The sequence below is a fragment of the Alligator sinensis genome, unplaced genomic scaffold (genome assembly GCF_000455745.1).
Source record: "Alligator sinensis unplaced genomic scaffold, ASM45574v1 scaffold505_1, whole genome shotgun sequence".
In the NCBI taxonomy this organism is placed as follows: Eukaryota; Metazoa; Chordata; order Crocodylia; family Alligatoridae; genus Alligator; species Alligator sinensis.
In genome coordinates this window covers 2798018-2808578 of record NW_005841940.1, presented here as the reverse complement: position 1 = coordinate 2808578, position 10561 = coordinate 2798018, and positions in this window count along the sequence as shown.

Genomic DNA, 10561 nt, shown 5'->3' with positions numbered 1-10561 from the left:
GTGCACAAGATATTCTGGGAATTGTAGTTTCATAGAATGGCAGTGGAGCTCACTGTTGCTAGGGTGAAGTGCCTTCTTCCCCTTCCCCCATTCTTTCTGGCACCCTTCCCTAGGCAGCCCCTGGGACCCATGTACCACTTGTCCACCCCATGTTATGCTACTGGAATCTATGTTATATTTTTTTCTATTTCCTTGCAAATTGACCCCATTTTTTGCCACCAAAATCAGGATTTTTTTGCCTTCTGGAAGTGGGTTTTGGCAGCAAAAAATGGGGTGAAAATTCTCCCAGCAGCAGCAAATTCCATTGCCAGTCTAGAGAATTGTTATTCTGCAAACACCTTGCACTCCATGACATAGCTGAGCTGTGCTTCTGCTGTGTGACTACAAGCCAGAAGGCAAGAGGGAAGGAGGATGGTGCAGGGTAAGAGATGATTGCCCCAGGTGCATTTTTTCCATGCTGTGCTTCTGAAATGCAATTCTGACTTGCATTTAAAATATATTCTGGAAAAAGACTACACCCTGTGTACAGAAGAGGTCAGAGTAGCCAATTTGACTGTTCCCTTAAGAGTCGTAGCTAAACATTATAGCTTCTGGTTTAGTCCAGGGGACAGGAAGAGGAAAGAGAGGCTTCTCAGCTTCTCCATGAAGGAAGAAAGAAGCTTGAAAACGACATGATCTTCTGAATTTATTTCCAACTGCACATTACCATAATTTCAGCAGGGATAAAGTTAGTGCATGTCCCTGTAACGGAAATAAAATGGAAGCAGGTGCTATTTGCCTACGTGCTTAATTTAGACGGTGAGACTGATATAGCTGTGTTCCAGGCATCCAGAGCTGAATATCTTATGGGGCAGAGGTGCACTTTCTATACTTTTACAGAGGGGGGTGAAAGGAGGATGTGATGTGCCCCATACCAGCACAGTGCCAGCTTCAGAAGAGAACCCTCATCTCCCCAGTTTTGCAAGAATAACTAGAAACTGTTGCTGACCTAGGTTTTCTGCTCTCATCAGCCAAAAAGGCACCATGGTAAAGCCTTTTATGTTTCAAACGTGGCTGATCAATCTCCCTTCATCCCTACCAGTGGACTTGATCTTTTAACCTCTTCTTTCCTTAGGGATCCAGTCTCCTTACCCATCAACCCCATACCTTTCTCACCCAGTGTGCCAGCCTGTCTGCCCTGTCCCTTACCCCAAGGGCCCTGTTGCCCCATGGACCAGTACATGGAATATTTACATTCCTCATCTGGAGGAAAAAAAGCAGAGACCAAAACCCTGCTCTGGCTTCAACTGATTGGTAGTCCCAGATTAACACCTTTTGCTGAATCAGCCAATTGAAGTCAGGGGAGACATTTCTATATGATTTTCCCCACTGTCCCTGTGCCTTCACACCATCCCCAGCAGGATGTGGCTGGAGCCCTACCTAGACTTGATCTCTTAGCCCTGCCACTCTGTCTCCATCTTTGCCGAGAGGAATGACATCCCTTTGGAGATAAAAAGATGGAGATGCTACGTGGTGAGGGGGGCTGAGTACTAACTCCTCAGCTCTACCACCTTTTCTCTGTTCCCTGGATATCCAGTCTGCTCATGCTATACACCAATAGGATGCTTTCCTGACTCCTCAAAGGAAGCAATGGTGGTATACAAATGTAATTAAGGTGCTGGCCAAGTCTGAAAAGTGACTAATAATAGTGTAGTGTGAATCCATATTAATGATGTTTCACCAATTCCAGTTCATAACTCCTGTTTGCTGGAAGGACATGTATTTCTATCTGCAAACTTCAACTGGAGTTTGTGAATTAAGCAGGGTTATTTCCTCTTGCTATCACAGACAGACGTTGTCTTTTTCTAGCTCCATTTAATCCAAATTAAATGGCTTTTCCCCTCTCCCCACACAGTGGAAGTCTGTTCCAGCTCATTACCCTTCTGGCTGTGCAAAACATTTCTAGTCTAAATGTATTCAGGGATGGTACCTACCATTAGCTCTTGAGCCAACGTTGTCTTTCGTAGCAGCAGTAAAGAGTTACAAGCCAAATGATTCCCTTAATGAAACAAGTATAGCCCCATTAGTGATCCTTGGGATTACACTAACATACTGGCTAACACAGTTTGGCCAGAAGAATCTTCACTGCTGATCCTGGGGTGGGTGCGCTGGGCAGCAGTTATAAAACATTATCTTTTTCTGTAAACTTAGCATAATTGATCTGTAATTATGGAGACAAGATAAATGTGTGAGACCAAGGTACCCATTATATGGAGTCACTTTGCACAGTAGAGATATTTCAAGCAGGCTGGCCTGATTTTAGTACTTTGTCATGAAATAATAGAAATCCATTACTGGACAATGACAGGCTTTTTGAGAAAACATTCAACCTTGGATCAAGCTGTCCATCAATACCAGTCTGTCAGGGTCACCTTTATCAACTTGAAAGCACAGGACTCCGATCTCAGGAGCTAACCTGACCTTTTAAATATTTGCTATGGCAAAAAGCCACCATGCTGCCTTTTAACTTGTTGCAGAGGTTATTGTCCAGAGGAACCATTGTTATTCTTGCTACTAAACCCAGCGATGTGACTGTAGCTCAGATGAGCCAGTGGAACTAGCTCCCTCTAACTTCCTTAGGAACTGAGGACCATCACAGACCTCGCCATTTTTCAGTCTGAACACCAGGCACATTTCTTTGACCTTACAATATGTATGGTAAATACAAATGAAAAACACCCCCAGCCCCCCTCAAAAAAAAACATTTCAAAAGCCTTACAAAAATTCACTGTATCTATTTCTCCCCTGGGAGAGATGAGAGAAAAACTGAATATGATAGATGGTAGTTACCATGCTGCATGTGCCACAGGGAGGAATTAAGGCACTATGTGAATAAGCAAGGTATAAGACCATATACAGACTATAACTAGTTCATGGAGTAATCAAAGTCATGTAAATGTACATCTTTCTTTTCCCTTCTCCTGATGGACTTGCTTTGCTGACAGCTTTGTTTCTTTTAGACAGGCTTTGAGTAACAGAGGTGAATGATCTAACAAAGCAGAGCAGAGATTTATTATCCATCTACTTCTAGGTGGTCTGACCTGTTGTGATGGTTATTTATGCACACTAATAGCACTTGCTGGAAAAGCAGCTAGAATATATCTATTTCACTCTTATTCTGTCCCAGATCAATCCATGAATTGATTTGGGATGGAATAAGAGTGAAACAGATATTTTCTAGAAGTAGAGGGATAATAAATCTCTGCTCTGTCCCAAAGAGAGTGCTGATACTGAAGGATGGAAATGTCACCTAGGGGAGGGATGGGGACTCCATGGCATACACATCTCCCTGTCCCACTAATCAGTGTCATCACACTCCTGAGGCTGCATGTCTGCTGGCTGGTATTGGTCTTCCAGCATGCTAAGAAACATAATAGTCCCTGCTGGTGGTACTGAAAAGAGCAGTTTGGCTAAGTGTCATCCTGGGGGACCCCAACTAGAATCTCAGTAAGACCTGTGAGAAGACAAATTGACTTCAGTGTGCCTTGTGTTGAGAAGAAAGCTGTAAATGCAGGGGGAAGTGTGATCTAGTGCCTTCCTTTTCTACTCGGGTTGTCATGCTGATAACATGGAAAGAGACTGTGGGAAGGTGCTTGGGGGGGGGCGGGACTTTATCCCCCAAATTGTGCACTTACCAGCAACTGACTTAAACATAGTGCCAGGTGCAGCTGGGGGTAGCTATCACTACCTACTGCCTCATAAATGTAAAAATTAAATGGCACCAGTGGTTGATATTTGCACAGACTTGTGGGACTCAAGATTCCAAAAGAGCAAAATGGGGAAGCTACATTTTCAGAAGCCCAGGAACAGGTTTCCTGAAGGTCCCATTAGAATCAGGCACAAGGAGGCAACTAGAGGTGAGAGAGCTTAAGGCTTGAGGTTTTTAGTTTTTGTCAGGGCACAACCTGAAAGTTACAGAACCTTCCACATTTGTTGAGGGATTAGAAACAAGTAGAGAGATGGCATTCTAAGATCCCAGGTCTTCACTCTGTCATGTACTTATGCAATATAAAATTTTATAGCAACAAAAAACCACCACCACATTGGCTGCTTACAGACATTTAAAAAAAACAAAAACAGCACTTTAAACTCGGTGCACTCCCACATTGAGCCCAGCACATGCCCCAAAGAGGCAGCATGTTAGTTGGACCTGGTTTGTCCAACGTCTGTATAGATCAGGTGTTTTAGTGGGCCTTTTTGGCACTTCTAATATAATAGCTGATTGAATCAACTTTAGATAAGAGTGCCAAAAGGCCACACTGAAGTGCCCAATCTATACAGATGTGAACTAATACACTGCTTCTTCCAGTAAAGTGTGTTTTTTGGGGGGTTTTAACATCTGTAAGCAGCCATTATTAAGACTTGATCCAATGCCTGTTAAAGACAGAGGGTCAAGCCCCAGTTTAGCCCAGAGGGGCATATCTACACAAGATATTTACTGCTCAGTAGATTAATTAATTAGCTGCGCAGTGCACATCTTGGAGTCTACACATGCTTCTCTATTAAGCTGGGGTAAACTAATTAACTTCACAGCAGGGTGATACTTATAAATACAGTACAAGTACTACCCTGCTGCAGAGTAAAATACTCCACAGCAGGGCACATGTAGATGCTGCCCCAGCATTGTTTATCCAGAGGGAGCAGCCACAGGCTGGCAGGCACACTGCCCCCCACCCCAGCCCCTTGCTAGCTGGGACTGCTCTGACTCGGCTCAATGTGCTGCACTCCCAGGTGCACGTTCAAATGGCAATAAACTCTGGAGTTAATTGCTCTGGAGTTTATTGTTCCTGGGTGCACATTCAAATTATGTGCCTGGGAACAATAAACTCTGGAGCAATAAACCCCAGAGTTTAATGCTTCACATTAATTGCACATGTAGATGTGCCCAGGGAAAAAGAAATGCAGAAAACCCTGCATTATTTGTCATAATGATTACTTTATAAAATATCATTGTCCTGCAGTTCTTAGGATGTAAAGGGTGCAATGAATCATCAGAAGAATGAGTAGGGGTGACCTGATGGCTCTTGAGCTGTTTTCTAACTTGCAATATTTCCATGCTTTCTGAATGAAAAAAACATAAAGGGAGAAGAAGCAAAAAGATGCAGCCCTTTAGATCCCTCGCCTATTGTTTCCCCTTTTATCTGAACAGCACTACCATTCTTCTGTACCTGAGCCAGAAATTCAAAATACCTGATCACTGGTACCTAGCCAGTATCCAGCAATGGGCTCTGGTGAGCATCCCAGCAGCACTCTTCTGTTCCAAAATTTTATGGCTAAAGGTAAGGAAGCTAAATATCAAAGATCAAGGAATACTAGCACCATCTGGCTGGGTCCACGCAAGCAGTAGCATGCCTTTGCAGCAGCACAAATAGTAGTGGCACAAATTTGCCTGTTTTGCAGGGGGACACATTGTCCCACTGTTCCAATTGCTAGTGGGGGAGAGGGCTGGCTGGGACATGGTGCCACACTAGGGGATAGCTATGCCCTGTGCTGAGGCACCCTGTGGCAGTGGGAGAACAATGCAGAGCCCTCGCACTAAGACACACAGAGACGGGGAGCAGCCAGCCCAGACATCTTCCTGCTCCCCTGTCTTGAGGCACACTGAGCCCTAGCCAGTGTACACAGGGTGCCTCAGCACGGGGCTCCACAGTGTGCAGAGATGGGAGAGCAGGCACCCCTGGGCTGCCTGTTGCCCCATCTCTGCGTTCATCCTGGTGCTCACCGCTTTGGCATGGTTTACACCACTTTCTTTCCAGGGTTGTTTTTTTTGCTACCAGCAAATCCCAGCAGCAAATTTTGCCCCAGCACTGCATATTAGCAGTGCCACGCATTGATTAATGTGCAACTCATATGGTTTGCGGCACTGCAAAAAGGTTTGCAGCATGACAAACCCACATGCCTGCACATGTGGACCCAGCCTCCGTTGCCTTTTATACAAAGGTTTTTGTCTTTACTATCCAATGTAGTACTTACATTGCCCTCTTAGGGTATATGGAACAAGGACATAGGATGGTGTGTTTCTTAGGTAAATCTACAAGAATTTTTTTTCCATCCCTTTTCCCCAGACCCAGCACACTGTAATATGCCTATCATTTGCAAAGGGCCTTCAGCTTCCAGCACATGTTGATGCTAGTTAAGAATGGGAACAACTACTGTAAGGGAAATAAGGAGGGAGAGGAGGGCTGTCATCTTTATTTTCCCTTTCCCATCTCTTATATTTTAGAAGAGAAGAGCTGTGTCCATGAAGTCTATAACTCTTGCTCTGAGGCAAGAAGAAACAGAATTGTTGTTCAAGAGACTATAAACTATGTTTTAGTACTGGTTAATTAGCCCACTTGATATTTAACTATGACAAAGCCTTGCATCAGAGGATAGTGCATGGGCTTTATCATTGGAGGTGCAGCTATAAGCATACACATAAGCAGAGAAGCCTTAAGAAATAGGACTGCTATTTGTAAGAAGAGGATTCTAAGAAATTAATTTATAAGACCAGAGAAAGAAGCTCCCATGATGCATTATGTTTTATGGCTGCCAAAAAAATATGAAATTGCCTCAGATTGTTTATCTTTTCTGTCTCCAGTAAATATGATTTGGTATTCTTTAGCTTCCCTCTCTTTGTCTTCAAAGACTCCAGTCTTGCTCTGAACTCTCAGTGCTCTTCTTTCCTGATCATATGCAGAATATTGTCTTTCTTTTTTAAATGATCCTCTTGTAAGTTCTCAGGTTGCTGTATGCAGTGCCACAGCCAAAAGATCTGTGGGCCCCAATTTTTGAGATAGATGGCTGTTTGGGAGCCCTCAGTGCTTCCTGGGCCCCCCCTTATAAACAAGTTTTTCTTCCCCTCCTGTTTGCCCTATCTTCCACTCACTTTCCCATGCATACTATTTCTTTCTCCAAGTACAGCAGTTATATTTAAACCAGTAACTAATCATTCTTCACTTCTAAGATTCCCCTCTTAATGGTAACTACTCTGTCCTGCACAGTACTGTGCTACACTGGCTAGTTTGTCTTCAAAAGATCGCTGCCACTTTGGAACTAAAAACCCTGCCTATTGGTATCCTTAACATTTGCATCTAAGGCTTTTGCATCTCATAGTTTCATAGTAGCTAGGGTCAGGAGGGACCTGAACAGATCATAGGGTGAGGAGGGACCTGAACAGATCATCTCCCCCCCCCCCCTGCCACAGGCAGGAATGAATGCTGGGTTCACAAGACCCCAGACAAGTGATTATCCACTCTTCTCTTGAATTTGCCCAAGGTAGGGGCGAGGACCACCTCCCTGGGAAGTTGGTTCCAGATTTTGGCCACCCTATCTATAAAATATTGCCTTCTGATCTCTAACCTAAACTTATTGTCCATTAGCTTATTACCATTGTTCCTCATCACCCCAGCTGATGCTGGGGAGAAAAAGGCTCTGCCTATTTGCTGTTGATCCCCCCCTGATGAGCTTGTAGGCAGCCACCAGGTACCCCCTCAGCATCCTCTTGCTGAGGCTGAACAGGTTCAGGTCCTTCAGTCTCTCTTCGTAGGGTCTGTCCTGCTGCCCTCTCACCAAGTGGGTGGCCCTCCTCTGAACCCTCTCCAGGCTGGCCACATCCCTTTTGAAGTGCGGCGCCCAGTACTGGACGCAGTACTCCAACTGCGGCCTGACCAAAGTCACATAGAGGGGTCTGGACTGGCTTGAGATGCACCTTTGGATGCATGACAAGGTAGGGCTGGCCTTGCTGGCTGCGGTCTGGCATTGGCTGCTCATGTTCATCTTGGAGTCAATAATGACTCCAAGATCCCTTTCCACCTTTGTGCTTTCAAGAAAGGAACTCCCCAGCTTGTATGTATGGTGTGGATTCCCTCTCCCAAGGTACAGCACCCTGCATTTGTCTACGTTGAACCCCATCCTATTCTCATCTGCTCACTTTTATAGTCTGTCTGAATCTATTTTCAGCCTCTCTCTCCCTTCAAGTGTGTCCACCTCGCCCCACATCTTAGTGTCATCAGTGAACTTGGACAGCATGCTTTCCACCCCCTCATCCAAGTCACTGATGAAGATGTTAAACAGTGTGGGCCTGAGGACCAAGCCCTGGGGTACCCCACTGCTCACATCTCGCCAGGTTGAGTACAACCCATCCACCACTAATCTCTGGGTGCGCCCCATCAGCCAATTTTTTAACCATCCAACTGTGTAGGCATCAATGCCACAGTCGCTTACTTTACTGATGAGGATGGGGTGAGAGACAGTGTCAAAGGCCTTCTTAAAGTCTAGAAAGACTACGTCCACAGCGACACCATCATCCAAGGTTTTAGTTACCTGGTCATAAAAAGCAATCAGGTTGGTCTGGCAGGACCTGCCTTTGATGAACCCATGCTGATTGCCCCTGAGCACGATCTCCCCTGTTGGCCCCCCACAGGTGTGCTCCTTGATGATTCTCTCCAAGATCTTCCCGAGCACCGAGATGAGACTTACAGGCCTATAATTACTTGGGTCCTCCTTCCTCCCTTTCTACTTCAGACATTTGGTAATAAAGTGCTGTCTTGTGTGGAGTCACTCTCCTCTCTTCCTGGTAGCTCCTAAGTATCCTGCACTTTTCCAGCATGAACACATTTTAGTGCTGCTTTCTTCTGATCCTTGCCTTACTTGCTTTGGTTTGTTGGCAGAATCGCTCTGGAAATTTTCTTTTCTCTAAAGATGTGTGTGTTTTGGGGGTGGGAAATCTCCCCAGGGAAGAATCTGTTTACCCTCTGGAGCCAGGTCATGAGGCAAGATTTGCCAGGTAGTGAAAAATGCCCCATAATTTGATCAATTTTAATTAGCCTGAATATTATTTTATCAGCACTAATGAGTTCCAAATGGGGGACTATAAGGATTATCAAGGAAGACTGATGATCTTCTTTACCCACTGTGATATTATTGCCTTGTCAAGGTTATAGTTGCTTGTTCACGTTTTACTACCTCCACCTTGTAAGAAATGCCACACAATCATTTGGGATTTGTATGAATAAAGTGCATATAGTTTTCTCTAAAGAAAGCAACCAGCTTGAGGCTCCAAGTGAAGAGAGAGAGAGAGAGAGAGAGAGAGAGAGAGAGAGACCAAGGACGCTTGGAGGTCAAAATTGTGCTGAACAACACTGTTAAGCAAAACAATATTTAAGTTGATTTTTTTTTCCAAATGTTTCCACATATTTATGAATCTCTGTGAGGGTTAACTGGCTTCATGTGGGTTGCTTCTTTGACTACTATGTCTTGGAACCACAAGTAGCCAGGTGGTGAACACACATAAGCCTCATTTTATGAACATCTATTTTACAATCTGCATGTACAGACTGCATACCCCTTCAGGTCACACAAACAGGGGGGCGGTGCACTGCAAACACTGCCTCATTTCTCCCTCTGGTGGTCTGATGGAGAACAGCCAACAGCAAGCAGCAAGGCCAGTAGCTCTTGAGAAGGTTATTTTTCCTCTTACAGCAGGGAATATTTGAAAGCTTGTGGCGCACGGGCCAAGTCCCGGAGGACTGGAAAAGGGCCAACGTGGTCCCCATTTTCAAAAAGGGGAGGAAGGAGGACCCGGGCAACTATAGGCCAGTCAGTCTCACCTCCATCCTTGGCAAAGTCTTTGAAAAAATTATCAATGCTCACATTTGTGAGAGCCCGGCAGGACAAATTATGCTGAGGGGAAACCAGCACGGGTTCGTGGCAGGCAGATCGTGCCTGACCAATCTAGTTTCTTTTTATGACCAGGTTACGAAACGCCTGGACACAGGAGGAGGGGTGGATGTCGTATACTTAGACTTCAGGAAGGCCTTCGATACGGTATCCCACCCCATACTGGTGAACAAGTTAAGAGGCTGTGACTTGGATGACTACACAGTCCGGTGGATGGCAAATTGGCTGGAGGGTCGCACCCAGAGAGTCGTGGTAGATGGGTCGATTTCGACCTGGAAGGGTGTGGGAAGTGGGGTCCCACAGGGTTCGGTCCTTGGACTGATACTCTTTAATGTCTTCATCAGCGACTTGGACGAGGGAGTGAAATGTACTCCGTCCAAGTTTGCAGATGACACAAAGCTATGGGGAGAAGTGGACACGCCAGAGGGCAGGGAACAACTACAAGCAGACGTGGACAGGTTGGACAAGTGGACAGAAAACAACAGAATGCAATTCAACAAGGAGAAATGCAAAGTGCTGCACCTAGGGAGAAAAAATGTCCAGCACACCTACAGCCTAGGGAATGACCTGCTGGATGGCATGGAAGTGGAAAAGGATCTTGGAGTCCTAGTGGACTCCAAGATGAACATGAGTCGGCAGTGTGACGAAGCCATCAAAAAAGCCAATGGCACTTTATCGTGCATCAGCAGATGCATGACAAATAGGTCCAAGGAGGTGATACTTCCCCTCTATCGGGCGCTGGTCAGACCGCAGTTGGAGTACTGCGTGCAATTCTGGGCGCCGCACTTCAAGAGGGATCGGATAACCTGGAGAGGGTTCAGAGAAGGGCCACTCATATGGTTAAGGGCCTACAGACCAAGCC